The sequence below is a fragment of the Schistocerca piceifrons genome, chromosome 3 (genome assembly GCF_021461385.2).
Source record: "Schistocerca piceifrons isolate TAMUIC-IGC-003096 chromosome 3, iqSchPice1.1, whole genome shotgun sequence".
NCBI classification, from domain to species: domain Eukaryota; kingdom Metazoa; phylum Arthropoda; class Insecta; order Orthoptera; family Acrididae; genus Schistocerca; species Schistocerca piceifrons.
Window position 1 is genome coordinate 901,152,500 of NC_060140.1, and position 19,302 is coordinate 901,171,801.

A 19,302-nucleotide genomic window follows, 5' to 3' on the forward strand; every position below is an offset into this window, starting at 1 on the left:
CTTCACCAATTCACCTCATCCCCAAACACAACGGTTATTCTTGAATGTGCGATTATTACAGATGCTTAAATGCTCATACCGCCGTGGACAATTACCCCATGCTAAACAAAAATGATTTCACTCATATCTTATCAGATGCTGCAATCTTCAGTATGATTGACTGTAAACGTGCCTGTTACCAGATTCCCGTAGCACAGGAATACATTCCAAAGACAGCTCTTATCACACTGCTCAGTTTGTTCCAATACAACTTCATGTCATTCATCCTGAAAAAGAGACACAAACATGGCAATGTTTCATCGACTCAATCTGATGACAGTTTGAGTTTTGCTTTGCATATCTCAATGACATACTCATTTTCAGCAACTCGGCTAGGGAACACGAAAATCATTTATACGAGGTCCTCCGTACCTTGAACTCCAACAGCGTCAAGGTCAACAAGGACAAATACCAATTGCGTCAGTCCTCTGTCACATTATTGGGTTACACCGTCTCCACATATGGAATACAGCCCTCCAAATTCCACATGCAGGCCATCACATCACTGCCACTTCCGGCTACTTACAAAGATCTCCGACGTTTCTTGGGTACAATAAATTACTACCGTCAGCATCTGCCTTCTGCTGCTGCCATGCAGGCCCCACTGACAGACTCACTGTTGGGCAAACAGACTTCAGGCCTTAAACAAGTTTGTTGGACTGAACCTGTGCTGTAGGCTTTCAAGGCTCTGAGAACTTCCTTAGCTCATGCCGTGACACTCGCCCATCCCAACCCGTCGGCTGAGTTGTTCATCACTATGGACACCAGTGACATTGCGGTGGGGGCAGTACTACAGCAACGCAAGGTTGACATGATTTCTCCCCTTCATTTCCTCTCTAAAACACTGTCTACAGCTCAGAAGAAATATTCCACTTTTGATAGGGAACTTCTAGTGGTCTATGAAGCCATCAAACACTTTCACCCCGATGTCAAGGGCCGCTCTTCCTTCATCCTCACCAATCACAAACTACTATCAGATGCTTTATTCAACCCTCCTGAGGACCCACCCCCTCAGTGTTTCTGCCACTTTGGTTTAGTCTCTCAATTCACAACAGATGTTCACTACATCAAAGGCACAGAAAACATCCCCGCAGATTTTTTCTCACGGATCAATACTGTCTCACGCATCATTGACTTATCCAACCTGGCCGCTCTCCAGCCCTGCGACGAGGAATCTCAAGCTCTCCTCATGGATCCTCAAACATCTCTTGTGTTTACCAAAGCCAAGTTCCCCAGAGCTTTGGATGATGTGTGGTGTGATTCTTCTACCGCCACCCTGTGGCCCTTGCTCCCGCCCACATTGCACTGGCAAGCCTTCGATGCCTTGCGTAGCCTCACTCACCCTGGCGTATGCGCCACTACACGGTTTGTATCTGAGCGTTTCATTTGGAAAAATATTAAATGGGACTGTCAGACCTAGGCACGCAGCTGCATCCCCTGTCAATGCAACAAAATCAGCCGCCACACCACCCCTCGACTAGGCAAGTTTGACATTCCACAAAGACGACTTTGTCATATGCATATCGACCTTATTGTTCCATTACCATCGTCGGAGGGCCACAGATATATTCTCTCCACAACTGACTGCATGTCTCACTGGGTGGAAGCTTTTCCTTTACCCAACATCACCGCTGAAACCATGGCCAAGTGTTTCGTCTCCTCATGGATTGCCAGGTTCGGTTGCCCGACCACTATCACCACTGACCACGCTCGGCAGTTTGAGTCTGCCCTGTTCATCATTTATGTAACATCTGCAGTATTAAAAAAAAAATCATACAACAGCCTACCACCTGCAAAGCAACAGGTTAGTTGAATGGTGGCACAGCACCCTCAAAACTGCCCTCAGGTGCCACGACTGCCTCTGATCTGAGGCATTTCCATTGGTGTTACTGGGTCTCTGTTCGACCTTTAAACCTGACTTACAGTGAACCATTTCTGAATTTGTTTTTGAGGAGAACCCAGTCCTACCAGGGGAACTTATCCTGCCTCAAGCACCTGAGGATTTTCCCCCTTCCCCAGATTTCATTTGTCGCATGCGCACTCACTTCAAACATGCACAGCTACAGCCGCCTATCAGCCATTCCCTGCTGGACACTTACATGCCAACCGCACTCAACACTTGCTCCCATGTTATGCTCAGGGATGATTCCGTTAGACAACCCCTGCAATCATCACCTCAAACTGTTTCATTGCACAGGCTTAAACCTGCTTTTGTGGACTCTGACATACCTCTGCCATCTCAATCGGACCCTCCTGACGACTTTTCCACCGTTGAGCCTGAAAATGCTTTGTCTTATCCCATGGCGCTGTTTTCTCCAACACATGATTCATCGTTGCCATTTGCAGGCTTTCCAGGCACATCGTCATCCACCCCATGAGTGGGTTCCATCGCCACTTCACTGTCTGTGGAGACTCGCTCTCCCACATTCGACCTGTGCTGCAACGTGCCACCACACCGTGTGGACGACATGTCGTTCATCACCTTCGATGATCGTGTGCTTGTGCTCCTAACAGACACCACGGGCTCGCCATCCAATGGGCAGTTAAATGTCAGTGTGGTGCATAGCCTGTCCCTCCCCTGCAAGTGCAACCTGTCAGAAATCCACGCGATCATCTCGTCGGATGGTTCGATCTGCGGTGGACATGCCTGCATCACGACATAGGCTGTTCCACACGCCTGCTCTCAGGCTGGCTGATGCATTGCCTGCCACTGCTGGTTGACTGACTACAAGGTGGACCTGCCGCCAATCACTCCACCTCCGCACTCCGCTTCGACTGAGATGGAAAGCCTGGTCGTGCGCCTGCCGCCTCACACGACTACTATTGATGCCGACGCCCACATGACCTCCACTAAAAGCCTCACAGGTGGTACTCCATACTGTGAGGGAGGGGGGAGGGTGGGTGTGGGTTGTGCGAGGGGGGGGGGGGGGCGTTGTGTGGCATTGATGGTCATATCGACCATGATTAACACCATCTTTGGGCTCTTATTGTTCTGCTAATCCTCCATGTTAGTTTTTAGTTCTGTTCTGTGTCAAAAGCTTTGTACACATATATCTCTATGTGAAATTTAATGGGGACAGTTATTGCATTCAACTGATATCCCGTTCTCATACTGGTACATGGAAAAAGTGTCTCTCCTGATACTCTTCTGACATTTCTGACTGGCACAGCAAGAGCATATCAGAGTTATTGGAAAAAAGATTGTTGCTGGCAGCTTATATAAAATGAGGAATAGTGCATGAAGAAGACATGGTTGGCAAGTAAAGTAAGTAAGTTAAGTTATTACACTGAAGAGCCAAATAAACTGGTACACGTGCCTAATATATTGTAGGGCCTCCGTGAGCATGTATAAGTGCCACAACATGACATGGCATGGACTCGACTAATGTTTGAAGTAGCACTGGAAAGAGTTGACACCATGAATCCAGCAGGGCTGTCCATAAAGCCATAAGAGTATGAGAGGGTGGAGATCTGTCCTGACCAGCACGTTACAAGGCATCCCAGATATGCTCAATAATGTTCATATCTGGGCAGTTTGGTGGCCAGCAGAAGTGTTTAAACTTATAAGAGTGTCCCTGGAGCCACTCTGTAGCAATTCTAGATGTGTGGGGTGTCACATTGTCCTGATGAAGTGTCACACGCTGACACATGTTGGTGGCCCAGCATTGAAATCTGCAACAATTTGCAGAAGGGTTGCAGTTCTGTCATGCTGAACGAGTTTCTTCAGTCATCATTGGTTCCGTTCTTGCAGGATCATTTCCTGGCTGCAGCGATGTTGGAGATTTGATGTTTTACTGGATTCCTGCTATTCACGGTACGCTCACAAAATGGTCGTTGCAACCTCGGAGATGCTGTGTCCCATTGCTCCCGCCCTGACTATAACACCATGTTCAAACTGACTTAAATCTTGGTAACTTGCTATTGCCGCAGCAGCAACCAATCTAATGACTGTGCAGACTCTTGTTGTCTTATACTGACATTGCCAACCACAACGCCATATTCTGTCTGTTTACATATCTTTGTATTTGAATATGCATGCCTATACCAGTTTCCTTGGCACTTCAGTGAACTTTCCTTTGAAATTAATTGCAACTTAGTAAAATTTCATCTTTTGTCATTGCTCTAGTGAATGATGTAAACAGTACATGTAGCTCATGCCACCAGAATTGTGTGATCAATATTGAGTTGCATGATTCAATATATATCGTTAGTGGCCCGTACATTCGAAAGGCAATCATTCTTGGAAATTATCTCATTTTTTGTCTGGAAGCCAATAGATTTAGTGTATAATTCTATCTTGTGGCCCTCCATTATCTTAGTTATCATTCATTTCATCTGGAAACTTGAAATATAATTACATAGTCAATTGAACTGAATGTTCTACATTATTACATTTAGTGTGATAATTAAACCTTAGTTTTGAAGCAATATGAAGTTTCAGGTTAGAGCTCACCTGCAGTCATAACCATGTTGCTTTGGTTGAAATCTCTTTCCAATTTATATATGCTTCATTTCTCACTCTTGCTCATTTTATGGCTGTATGTTTTGGAAACTCCACTGCTTTCTTCCTTTTCTCATTACTTCCTGACATTTGTCACCAGCATTAGCACCGTCTGACATTTTACCACAAATAACAATAGAAATTGATCAAATCAAAGAGTAAGAGGCAATATTAATTATTCCTGCGGTTTAAAACAATGCTGACAGCTTAAAATATTTGAGGAAGCCCATATCTTTTGTATATGTGATAAAATGGCTGCATAACAACAGAGAAAATGCCAGAATGTTTGGGGTTTCTCTATATCACAATCGGCCCACATGTTTAAAGTGCAAAACCATACATAACTCAATTTTGTCAAGAAATGGACATGTAGGATTTCTCAGTATACCCATTCATTTGTAGAATAAGCAACTAACAAGGTATAGTTTAATTTTCCTTTGAATTGATCAGAATTCCACATTTTTTGCTTTATGTTTGATGGGAGCTTGTTGAATACCTTTGCAGCGGAGTACATAATTCCACTGTGAACACTAGACTGGGACTACATTTGTGTCTTTCACTGTGAGTGAGCAAATTATTCTACTTTAGAAATTAACTTCTACATTCACAAAAGCTCACATTTTGCTAATACAACCACCATTAGGAGATGCCAAACCAAAAGTTGTGATTAGTTACATTCATATTGACATAAGCTGTGTGCAGAGTGTACAAGTTCTGCCAGCTTGCCTCACATTTGCTTTCTTCGCATTCACTTGCTTTGCATTGCTTCATACACTGTGATTATTCAGCTTCTTCTGGTGTACTTCATGACAAAATAGTCCAGTGTCCAACAGGCACAATAATTCGGCAAGCAACACGTTCCCATCATCAGAAGCATTGATGAACTGACAACTTAGAGGCTGATTTGGTGCTTTTATTTCCTCCCCTCTCCCAATCTGCCATTCTAGCCACTGTCTGTGCCCAGCATCTTCTCTTCCACTCCTTCCGCTGACACACTGCTCTGGCCTAGTTTCGTACAAAGGTTGTGTGCTGGTGGCATCTCCCTGTTCCTCCATCTGCCCCCAAAGTCAGTTAGCAGTGGTATATCTCCTTGCTCTTTGTAATCAGACTAATTGCAGGTTCCCATACCTTATTAAGGATGTAGCCAGTTACACAACTGATCAATGGTTCCCTTATTCTAATCTCAACAGACATCTAACTTCTGGGACTGTGTCATTAAAGACTTTATCAAGATTCCAGTAAGGAACCGCGGATCATTTATGATAATAGCTACATCCTTAGTGAGGCCTGGAAACTGAAATTAGTCACTTAAGAAGAAGAAAGACATATACTACAATGAACTGACTTTGGGGATAGGTGGAGCAACAGCAGAGGTGCTGCTCACCTGTGAACTATTTTGTCCCACATGAATTGTTATAATTGAATGATACAACAGTATGTGAAAAAAATTATGTTCATCAGCCAGTTAAGGAAATAATGTGGGATATTTCAATTTTTTCTCATCTATAATTATATTAGTTATGAGTAGTTATGTTGTAGTAGAACAATATTTTTATTACACGACATTATAAAGCTAAAAAAAAGAACAACATGATGAAGTATTTTATTTCTCTACCAAGCAGTTTAATTTCAAACAGTTTTATCTTTAAGAGCTATAAACATTTTGCACTGGAAGAAGAAAAACATATTTACCTTCATGAAACAAATATGAAAATTTAGTACCATACAAAAAGATGTTACACAATTTTTCATCACCTTATTTCAAAGTAATAACTCATGGCCAACAAATTTTCTTACACAAATTCGTAGTTAGTAGCATTTTTACAATTATGTGATAGAATACTCTAAAGATTTGATTTTTAAGTTACAAAATAGAATTATTTTATAATATTACATATCATCCAAAGAGTCTTGTAAGTAATTTATACGGAAAGCATTTTCATCAGGTATGCTGTGCTTCTTACTAACATGAAGTTTTACACTACATTTCTGTTTAGCACTATAAGAACAGAAAGGGCAATGAAACTGGGCTGGCTTGTTACACTCATAACGTTGATGACGCCACAGTGATCTCCGTCGGCGGTAAATTCTTTGGCATGCTGGGCATGGGAATGGTCCATCCTTGTCAAGTTCTGAAGACAGTGATGCCCCAGGCCAAGAACGCCATTCAGTACTACCTGTGTGCAGACATTGTTCATCAACAGGGATAACTTCTTAAATTGAGGGCAAAAGTATACTGCAACCACAGATGGAAAGGTGTCATTAACATTTGTTTCTAGAGGTAAGACTGTTGCAACTGAAGGTTTGTCACTATAAAAAATATAAAAGTGATTGATGTATATAATACGTTAGATGTATATAATAGGTTCTTTAAAACCAGATAGTTGTTATAATACAAAAGAGAAGCTATTGCCATTCATAGGACAGCCACTGGATATACATAGAACTAATAGGTTTTGAAAGTACATATTTATTCTTTAATAGCTATATAGAACAAAGAAATCAGAATGTAGCAAGGAGTGGTCCTGGAGGGATGATGGATGATAATTAATTGCATATTGTGGAAGACTATAAGATGAAGGAGAAGATAATTCAATTAATTTTCTGGTTTGTATCAAATAATTCATTCTGCATTAAGCTCAGTTGACATTTGTTATATATATGTTCAACTCTTTCTTTAACATATTTCTACAGCACTTTGAGTCTTGTTTTCCCCTAAAACAAAGCAGGAGAAAATTGAACAGAAGCAGGAGTAAGGAATGGATAACTCCTGGTATTTCAGTATCTTGTGCTAGGAAGAGAGATCTATCTAACTCACAAGGTAAGCCATAGTCAACAACAGAAACTCCATCATCATCAGTATTATAAAATACTGAGTCCTTTTATTATAAAAGAGAAACAGGTGGACTCTGCTTTTAAAATAAATACCCCAAGAATAAGACAAAATGAATCCAGAACATTATTAAACAAATAAAAACTGTGATCTAAATTACACTGAGCCCCAAGAAAAATAATTCTGTCAAAAATTGTGCCACATCGAAACTTTTGGGCAAGAAATTCAGTGATAACTTCCCACTGTCACCACTAATAAAAAATTTAATACAGATGCATTAGATAGAAACTTCCAAAGACAGAAAATAACTTTGAAAGTTTTAAGAGATTACAAAATTGATCAGGGCAATAAAAATGAATAATTATGATGGCTGTGATGGTATTCCTTGTAGAACAGTAAAATATTATGTTCAATGGGTAGGACTGTCCTTATGGTATCCGTGTTATCAATCAATGACTTGGGACATATTCTGCCACAGAAGCAAGCTTGTGGTTATTGTGGTCTTATGAGTTATGCACATTTGTGGCCTTGATTGGCAATGTGCTTGCAAGTTAAATTATTGGTGGTCCCCAAATGGTGCCAGAGGATGAGATTTATTATTCCAAAATCTACATCTACTCTGCAAACCACTACGAAGTGTATGGCAGAGGGAACTTTCCATTGTACCAATTATTAAGGCTTTTCCCCAGTTCCATTCTCGTATGCAGTGCAGGACGAATGGAGCGATTGCTTAAATACCTCTGTGTACACTATAATTAGTCTAATTTTGTCTTCACAGTCCCCATGTGAGTAATATTCAGGGGGATGTAGTATATTCTTAGACTAATTACCTAAAGCACTAACTAATGGACCGAGCGAGGTGGTGCAGTGGTTAGCACACTGGACTCGCATTCGGGAGGACGACGGTTCAATCCCGTCTCCAGCCATCCTGATTTAGGTTTTCCGTGATTTCCCTAAATCGTTTCAGGCAAATGTCGGGATGGTTCCTTTGAAAGGGCACGGCTGATTTCCTTCCCAATCCTTCCCTAACCCGAGCTTGCGCTCCGTCTCTAATGACCTTGATGTTGACGGGACGTTAAACACTAAACACCACCACCAAACACCACTAACTATTTGCAGGATGATTTATGTCTGTCTTCACAGGTATGCGAGTGCAGTTCTTTCAGCATCTCTGTGACACTCTCCCATGATCAAACAAACATGTAGTCATTTGTACTACCTTTTTTTTGTATACATTAATTTCCCCTATTAGTCCCATGTGGTACAGATCACACACACTTGAGCAACATTTTAGGAAAGGCTGCACAAATGTTTTGTATGCAATCTCCTTTGTAGGCTGATTGCATTTCCCTAGTATCCTACCAATGAACCATTGTCTTCCACCTGCTTTAGCTATGACTGAGCCTATGTGATTATTCCACTTCATATCCCAACGAATTATTACCCCCAGATATATGCATAAGTTGACTGATTCAACTGTGTCTCATTGACATTGTAATAATAGGATATTATGTTTTTTTCATTTTCTGACTTACAAACATGTATATTTCTCAAGATTTAAAGCAAGCTGCCAATCTTTGCACCACTTTTAAATATTATCAAGATCTGACTGAATATTTGTGCAGTTTTTTTCAGACAGTACTTCATTATAGATAATTGCAGTAATTCATTATAGGTAATTGCATCATCTACAAAACATCAGAGTTTACTTTTAATATCGTAATCTTATAGGCTTTTTAACCAGTGAGGTTTTTCCAATGAATGGGGAGTTGGCCCATCGCATTAACCCCCAACCTGGAGGACCAGGTAATTTTTGCTCAAGGTTTTCTTCCTTTAGCCTTTGGTAATCCAATACCTAAACTACAAGGCAGTAGTTGCTAGTTTTGGTCCACCCCGGGTATTTTATTTCCCCGGTACCCTCCATATCTGGTGGGCATTCCCCTATCCGCCACCTGGGGAGGTGCCCGATGGGAGACTAGCAACTCCATTAGCCACAGAAATGGATTTCTGGAGACGTTCAGCAAGAGTATCAAGATGAGAAAGAATAAGAAATGAAGTAATCAGAGACAAGATGAAATGTAAAAATTCAATTATTGATTTCATCGAGCACAAACAACTTAAATGGTATGGACACATCAGACGAATGGAACAGGAAAAGCTACCAAAATGCATAATCGACTGGGTACCAATTGGAAGAAGAAAAAGGGGAAGACCACCTGATACATGGATACAGGGAGTTCAGTCAGCAATGAGGAAGAACAACATTCCTGAAGATTTATGGACAAATAGAGAAGAGTGGAGAACAATAATTAGTGACTTACTGTAATCTAGAATAGGTGCTGGAAAAATGTACTCACATTGTAAATCCAGAATATTAATAATAATACTTTTAATATTGTCTGCATGGCCATTACAATACAACATGAATAGCTAGCATCCCAATACACTTCCCTGGTGCACACTTAATTTTATTTTTACATCTGTCAATTACTCTCCATCCAAGAAAACATGCTGTATCTTCCACATGAAGAAGTCCTCAATCCAGTCACGAATCTTGATTGCCCTTTCAATAATAAGCATATGTGTCACACTGAGTCAAATTTCTTTTAGAGGTCAAGAAACACTGCAGCTACCTGACTACCTTGAACCATGGTTTTCAGGATGTCACGCGGAAAAGTGCAAGTTGGGTTTCACACGATCAATGTTTTTGGAAGTTTGCTGATTGCCATGGAGGAGATCCTTCTGTTTGACATAACTCATTACATTTGAACTCAGAATATGTTCTAGGATTCTACAACAAATAAATTCAAGGATATTGGACAGTAATTTTGTAGATCAGTTCTGCTGTTCTTGTGGAATGGTGTAATTTGTGTTTTCCTCCAACCACTGGGCGCAGTTTTTTGTTCAATGGATTTTTGGTACATTAAGGTTAAAAGAAGGGTTAACTCTGCTGCAAATTCAGTACAGAATCCTGGTTCTGTCTACAATTTCAGTTAAACATGGATTAATAAATTCTTAAATTATACAGTTGTAAGAACAGGTAAATTGAATGAACACAAAAGAAACTTGAATGCTGATTTAAGCACAACATTTCTTCACCATGAATGAACTTATTTTCAGTGGAAAACTGTTGCTACTCCATTTCCTATAACCTGTCCTACACAGCCAACTTCTTTGTGTGGCATGGATATGGAATCTGAACTGTAATGCAGTTTGACTTTTTTTTATTTACACATATGTAAAGCACTTTCAGAGGTGAAAGTATGTGTAAATGACAGGAAAAAAGATCTATGAATAACCAGGAATCAAATTCTGAACCATTCTGTTTGAAGTTTAACAGTGACCCACTAAGCCATATTGAACACATTATGGGAATTATTATAAATCAACGTAGAACTGTTTTGTTATTTTTCACAAATATTAAATTTTGTACAAATAGTAATCAAGGATCAGAAAACTGGGAATAATTAAGGAATGAACTTTGGGCATTTGGACTATTAGCCTGCTGCTTCATTAATAGAGATATCAAACCACACAACTATACACTGATTTCTCTTCATTATTAACAAGGCATGTCCAATAAGTAGATATCTAACTTCTTGGGCACCATATTGCGAACCATTTAAATTAGTCCTGTCATACCATAGATTTGAACAAATCACTCAGCTCAGTATCTGATAGGAATGACATTGTATCTGTGAATAATGTAGTTTTTATTTAGGGTGACATTGCATGTAATGATTCATAATAGTGAATTCATACAAACCAACTGTTTTAACTATAAATATGTTTATTTAATGGGTTTTAATGTAATTTTATTTTTTGAAAACTTGCCTCATTCTGTATTCCAGCAATTCTACTACTGTATGAACCAGTGGAATTTGTATACAACTAAATTTCTTACTGATAGACACCTATGTTCCATTAATGTACCTGTTTATATGAGTATCTATGTCTTGTATTGCCTCAGTGAGTATAGCTATGGACACATTCATTAATCATTCATACACCTAATCACCAAATACCTGTTCTCTCCTTCTCCCTTCCCCAAAAATCTCTCTCTCTCTCTCTCTCTCTGTGTGTTTTGTATATGCGTATTTTATGTTTTGAAACATGTAGATATCATTATGTTTACACCAATACCAATTACCAGCCCTCCCTAAGTTTGCTTTGTTGGATACTTTTTTGATTTTAGGAATTTGTGATATTGATATGCTTGAAATCTAAACAAATTAAAAGTGCTGCATTTCTTATTGTAAATAAATTGTGTGATCTGATATATTCATAGAGAAAAAGAAATTTTCTTTTCTGCAGCTTCTGATATTAACAAATATAACACACTGGCCACATTTAATTGACCAAGTCTTTGTCTTTATCCAAAGTTGTGGAGTAGTTTCTTCTCTTTTTAGCAAAATTAACAATGAACCACAAAATTTCATACAGCACAAGCAACAAATACACTTACTGATTCATTGATAATCATATCATATGTAGAACAAAATAAATATTTTCCACACATTTATTTCAATGTTTAAGTTTGCAGTTTGTATACATCTATTTCACCTAGAAAATCTAAAGGGTGTACTGAATCACATTATTATTTTTCTTTTATTTTCTTATATGTAAGCTGTATGTAAACTGAATGGGTTATAGACACCGACAAAGATAAATTAACGAGTTGTTTTGTGACAAGGATAATTCTTTGATACATCATTAAATATCTGTATGAAGCAAGATAAGAATTACACTCTTCAATTTATTAAGTCCTGTATCTTCACCCTTTTGTTTTGATAAGTGGTAGTGTACAGACGTATGCTTGGGTCCATCATACCAGCATTGTTAAAAACTTGTATTTCAACCATACATTGAAAGTGTTACAAAAAGTTATAAGAAAAGCAAAATCTATTCACATATTTATTTAAGATGTCCACTCCTATCTGTTCATCATTTCACTCACCGCTGAGATCCTGCATCACGAGGTTTGGAGCAGACAAGAAGAATTTACGTGATATCTGGAGAAGTAATCCAGTATCGACACTGTCACAATCAAGACTAAACACAATGGAGTTAATGTGAAGCCATACATAATGCAAATTATGAATATTGACCTTGAATTTATTGATATTGAAAGTCTGTTGATATTAGTATCAGTTAAAGCTCACCCAGGATTGTGTACAGATTCATAATTTAGCTTCAAATTTCTTTCAACTATTCTTTCCAATCAATTTTTCCAATTATTGAAACAATTATTAATCAATTTCTATTCCTCCATTTATACCTATTCAAGGGTCACAGAAAAGAAACATGCTTCCACTTTTTTCTGTTGATTATAGTTTTATGAAACAACAGTGAAAAGGTGACAGCCAAACTGGTTTCAGTGATGCTATCAGATCTGATATTGTGTACAGAAATGGATTTTTCCATGAAATCTTGCACCAAAATTTTGCTTGAGCATCGAAATGCAAATAGAATAAGTTAGTGAGCTTGTGGTGCTGCACATGCAACCAACTTAGCAAAGAGTGACATAGTGACCACACTCATTGTGTTCTCACCAAAATTGTTTACTTTTTCAATCAAACATCAGAATATATATTTGGCCATAGCTAAGTACTACTTGTAGCTTTATTTAGTTTCACTCAAATTTAAGATGGGTCATTTAACTATTCAAATTATGCTCATGACTGACCAAGAAAATCTTACAGCTAATACTTGCCAACTTTGAACATAGCCTTCAAGATTAGGTTATTTGACGAAAACTAAAAAGAATAGAAGTGAAACATATACGTGAAAATTTTTTACACAGCTCTGCATGTAGGTAAAATTAAATAATATTCTTGCTGAATCTTATGCAAAAGTCAATAATAAAACCATTTTTACACACATGAAACATGATAAGTACACAGTGGCTTTAGAGAGAAAGACAAAAAAAGGCAGACAAGAGTAAGCACAATTAAACAGCAGAAAACGTTGTACCTTATAACTATGGGCTTCTTTACACAGTGGTCTCCGAAAGGAGAGTCTCCTTTTCTAATTTTACAACTTTGATGGTGTTCTTTCACACAGGTGCAGTCCTAAACATTCTAACAGACTAGACAAACCAGTTGTCATAGATGACATACAGTTAGCTACCTAACACAAAATTATTTCCCTTTCAATGGCAAGACATATAAACAGTTGGATGATCTACCTATGGTATCCTCTCTCAGTTCAGCCCTTGCTGAGTTCTTCATGTGCAACTGTAAAACACAGTTCTTGGAAAATAGCCCACTCTCTTCCTAGGATGGATACTGGTTTAGGTATGTTGATGTGTGGGTGGGTACTACCAGAAAACTTCAAACATTTCTCAAGCAGGTAAATTCTAAATACAATAGTATCAAATTGACAATGAAGTTTAGGGGTAACCCGATAAATTATTCAAATCGAATCCTGCTCATAATTTCAAGATTTATAGGAAACCTACCATCACAGATGTAATATCTACCAATTCTCAACACCCAGTGACCAATAAACATCCTGCCTTTCATTCCATGATACATTGCATAATATCTATACCCATGAGTGATGACAACTTACAAATTGAATTAAATACCACCAGACAAACAGCATCAAACTATGGCTAGACTCATGTCTTGGTGGACTCTGTAACGCATAAAAAACAGAAATAACAGGCCTTCTCTTCTTCACTCTATTCTCAACCTACTATCTCAAGATCTCAATAAATGGCACATGATTCCATTTTTAGGAAAAGTCTCCCTGGATGTGGCCAGAAAGCTTAAATATGGAAACTTTAAAACACCATTTTATGTGCTCACTTTTTGCCCAATTGTAAAGACAGCATTTCAGCTTTGGAAAAGAGTGAAACACACAAAATTACTTGTAGTTGTGGCAAATTCTGTATAGATCAGTCTGGTAGAGCAATATTCACATTAATTGAAGTAACACCATAGAAGTTGGGAACTTAGAAAAGGAGAATCTAGTTTTCCAGACTGCCTACTTAAGTAAGGCTACAGTTACAAGATATAACATGAAGAACTACATCACATTAATAAAGGGAGAAAGATGAAGTATCTTGAAATAATGGAAATTAATAGTCCTTATTTGCCACTTCTAAGACATTCTAGCTGCAGATACTATTGATAATCCCAGCCAGACTATGTTGTAAATAACTCCTCCTAATGAAATGCTCCATTTTTCCTATATTTCAGCTCATGTAGCTTCACTTGCCATGCTAAACCTTTTTGTGTTATATAATCACAACTGCTTCACTTCCCTGCTTAATGTCACTTGTGTGTCTCACCTGCTTGTAATACTAGACCTGTTAAAAGACAAAATTATTTTGTTCAACCACTCACTTAGAACATGTTACCAAAGTTTATAGTCCAATTTATTTTCTTCTCAGAACAATCACTGTAATTTGTTATATAGTTCATTACTTAATGTGTCACATATTTTATCTAAGTTCAATAGTTTCTCATGGCTTTTCCACTGAAGTAATTCGTCTTGTTAGTCCATAATCAAACATTAACAACTGCCATCTTTCGAAATTATTAGAGTCGACACAGTTGAATAAATAATAGTGAGTAAAAGTCATTTAGTGACAGTAACTATATTTGCATTTTCAGGTTAAATAAATCGAACACAACAACCAAGGGACATTATATTACTCCGATAAAACTCAGAGCGTAACACCAGAGAGGTCTAATATATTCCACATGATGCACTTTGCCACCATCTCACATGAAATATATTGTTCACACAATTCCAACACCCATCTTTGAACATATATATTGACATTTGCCTTCACAAGATAAACAAGATAGCCCTACAATCTTTCCATGCTTCTCTTTGTCCTAGGGTTTTGCCAGAAGGTCAGCCAACATGTCTTCTGTGCGGAGGTAATCCACGGCAATGTTTTGTCACTCTATGTGGTCCCGAATAAAATGGTGCCTTATATCAATACGTTTTGTCCTAGCACTAGTGACATCATTTTTAGCTAGGTTAAAAGCTCCTTTATTATCACAGAAGATCATAATAGGTCCCACCATTAAATTGGTTTCTGTTTTGCATATTAATGTTCTTAGCCACAGTGCTTCCTGTGTGGTGTAAGATTTCGCCATATACTCAGATACTCAGCCTCTATGGTACTCAATGCAACAGTTTTTTGCTTTTGAAAGGACCATGAAATGAAATCCCCCATTAATTTAAAGCAGCAGCCAGTAGTGGAATGCCTATCTCCCAATTCACTCTCCCCGTCAGCATCACTGTAGCCTTCTAGTTTTGCATTACCTTCTCTATGGTACCTTAATTCATGGTTTGAAGTTCCTCTTAGATATTGGAATATCCTTTTCACAGCTTTCCAGAGCTTTTTCTTTGGATCTCTGCAATTTCTGCTCACTGCATTGGTGGCAAATGCGAAGTCGGGTCATGATAATTGAGACAAATATAACAAGACTCCCTACTGCTTCTAAATATGAAACATTCTTATCACATTCCACATATGTCTCATTTATATTTAACTTTATTCCTACTTCCATTGGAGTAGTCAGGGGTTTAGAGTCACTCATGCCAAATTTCTTAAAGATTTTTTCTGTATATGATGACTGATTTAAGCTCAATTCTTGTCTGTCCTCATCCTTAGTGATCTGCATACCTAAATAATGTTTAACTTCTCCCAAATCATGCAGCTTTAACTTGGTTTGCAGCTGTTCCTTAAAAATCCTCATTTGGCTTTCATTTTCAGTCCAGATAAAGAAGTCATCCACCCATATTGCCATTATTATTCTCTTCTCTTCCCCTTTATAATATATACTGGGATCTGCCTTAGATTGCTTCATATTCTTCTTTATTAGAGTTTTATGTAGACATCAATTTCAGCAATGTCCACTCTGTTTAAGTCCATAAATACTTTTTTGCAAACACCAAATTTTTCCTTTTCTGATCTGGTTTTCATGGCTTCTCTTGGTGGAATGACATATATCTCCTCCTCCAATTTCCCATTTAAATACGCTGTTTTTACATCCAAAGATGAACTGTTAAATTTTGTTTTGCTGCCAAGGCTAAAAGGTATCTCAATGAGCCATTTTTGACTACAGGTGAAAAAGTTTCTTTGTAATCTACCCCTTCTTTTTGTGCATATTCTTTTATTACAAGTTGTGCTTTATATCTTGGTGATGAATTTTCAGTACTCTTCAAAGTGAATACCCATCTTGCCTGTAATGGTTTCTTACCTGCTGGCCATTCAAAGATTCGTTCTGAGATAAATATTCCAATTCACTCTCCACAGCTTCTTTCCATTCTTGAGAGTTTGGGCCACTCATTCCTTCTTGTGCTGTTGCTGACTCATCTTTCAAAGACTGGGCTCCATATATCTCAAAATCTGCATATTCTTTCAGTTTTGGTACATGAGAAGAATGCCTTACATGTTTCTCTTCATTTTGTTCATCCTCAAACTCATTGTCATCATAAATATTTTCATTTGCCTTTGACTATCCTCTTCCTGTTCTTCACTTTATCTTTCTTCACATACGGTTTCACTCTCGGAACTAGGTGCAGTTAACTTAGTAGTCTTGCCCTCTTCAGAGTCCTTTGTATTTTGAAAGAGTACTACATTTCTGCTTGTAACTATCCATTTATTCAATGGATCCATTAATCGGTAGCCCTTTGGATTCTCACAATAGCCTACAAAAATATATGTTTTAGCTTTTGGGTCCCATTTTCTTCTCAGCTGTTTTGGAATGTGCGCCACTGAAACATACCCAAAAATCCTTATCTTGCTTAGGTCAGGTTTCCTTCCTACCCATATGTCATAGGGAGTTCTATTCCTTAATGCTATTGTAGGTGATCTATTGCTCAAATACATGGCCGTTGATACTGCCTCTGCCAAAAATCTTTTGGTAATCCAGCATCAGTTATCATGCTCCTTGCTTTTTCGACAATGGTCCTATCAGCCCTCTCCTGTTAACAGACCTGATGATATTCTTTCCCATCCACCTTTCAACAATATTACAATATTCCTCAAAAATGTCACTCACTTGGTCTTTGGAATTAAGAAAATAAACATGAGTATATCATGAATAATCATCAATAAACATAAGAAAGTAATAACTCCCAACCATGGATTCACTCTCCATCAGGCTACATACATCTGTATGGATCAACTGTAAGACCTCTGCAGATCTACTTTTACTGGCCGTAAAAGATAGCCTTGCTTGTTTTCCTTTTGTGCATATCTCACAAGGGTCCTTGGATATGCTATAATTCTAATTTCCCTTTACCATATCCCTTATTAGAGACATACTCTTTGTATTTCAGTGTCCAAGTCTGTGGTGCCATAAAAACCCTTCCACTGAGTATACTGAATGACTAACATTTCTACATTTACTGCCCGTGGTATCCAACTTAAATATACCCCTTTCGTTACTTGCTGTAGTTATAACTTCACAATTTTCGTTGATTATTCTTGCTCCTTGCATGTCAAAAATGACTGTATTTCCATTCTCGACAATTTCTCCTACAGACAGTAGGTTAGTCACAACATTTTTCACATAATGAACATCGTTTGCTGTAACCATATCGGGTTCACCATTTACACTTACATGTAGGGCTAGTTTCCCAGCGAAATGACACTGGAGCTTGCTGCCATCAACAGTATATATTTCCACATGTCTTATCTTTAACATCACAAGGTAGAGATTTGTCTTTAACAATATGCACTATGTATCTGAGTCTAAAATCTGTTCCAGTTGACGATTCCCCACATCTCCAATTAGAATAGAAACATGAGAGTACCTTACCTTTATTATTGGTCCCTCTCTCTGGGCTATCAGCAACATACCTCTTTTGCTGCGTGTCTGACTTTGGATTTACTTTGTCTCTGCACTGAGATGCAATATGCCCCTTCTTCTGATGTCTATAGCACCTCACTGATCTCTTCCTTTTGTATTTTGAATAAAGAGCAGATGCAGTTTCCTTCTCCAGTACATGATAGCTTGAAGTACTCTTTACATCCTGTAGGATTTTCACTTAAGCACTGTCACCTGTGATTGGTATACCTGAGCTTTCCAGCCCCATAATCATAGATGCATACCTTTTGGGCAGTCCTGCCAACAGTAGTGTCCCTATCCATTCATCAGTGATCTCATACCCAATATTTCTCAGTCAGTTTGACGTGGCTACTATTTTGTTGATGTATTCATCTACACTATTGCATTTATCCAGCTGAGTGGTAATTAACTCACATAATAATCCTACTTTCCTTGTAAGAACTCCTCAAATGCACTTCGTAATTTGTTCCAAATTTCTTTTGCTCTCACTGCTTTTTCAACGTGAACATATTTCACTGGGTCAACAAGTAATATAAATGTTGATTTTGCTTTCCTATCCTTACTTGAATAATTCTGATCTGTGGATTTCATTGTCCCATCCACCACATCCCATAGATTGTGCAAATGTAAATATGCTTCTATTGCAAATTTCCACGTTGCATAATTTTCATGACCCATAAGTCTTTAAATCTGCAAAATTTGTGTCGTGCTCATTTTAACAGTAACATTTATCTTTCTTGATGTAAAGAATAATACCAAAAAATAGTACAAAAGACTTGTGTTCATCTTGTATGGATAACTTATACTTCAAGCAAGTGCACTAATTGGAACTTTTCCAATATTTTCTCACTATTATATGATGTATAGACTTTTTCCGTATGCATCACTGGGCCAATAAACTATTAGAGTCGAGACAGTTGAATAAATAATAGTGAGTAAAAGGCATTTAGTGCCAGTAACTATATTTGCACTTCCAGGTAAAATACATCGAACACAACAACCAAAGAATATTATATTACACACATAAAACTCAGAGTGTACAATAGCACCAGAGAGGTCTGTTATATTCCACATGATGCACTCTGCTGCCATCTCACACAAAATAT

At 38.1% G+C, this 19,302-nt stretch overlaps 1 non-coding gene across 1 annotated transcript; it reads left to right on the plus strand.

The window, feature by feature from the left end:
- Window positions 1-8,226: 8,226 nt before the first annotated feature.
- Trnaa-cgc lies at window positions 8,227-8,299 on the plus strand. The gene has a single exon. It is a non-coding gene; the product is annotated as a tRNA-Ala (tRNA).
- Window positions 8,300-19,302: the final 11,003 nt, after the last annotated feature.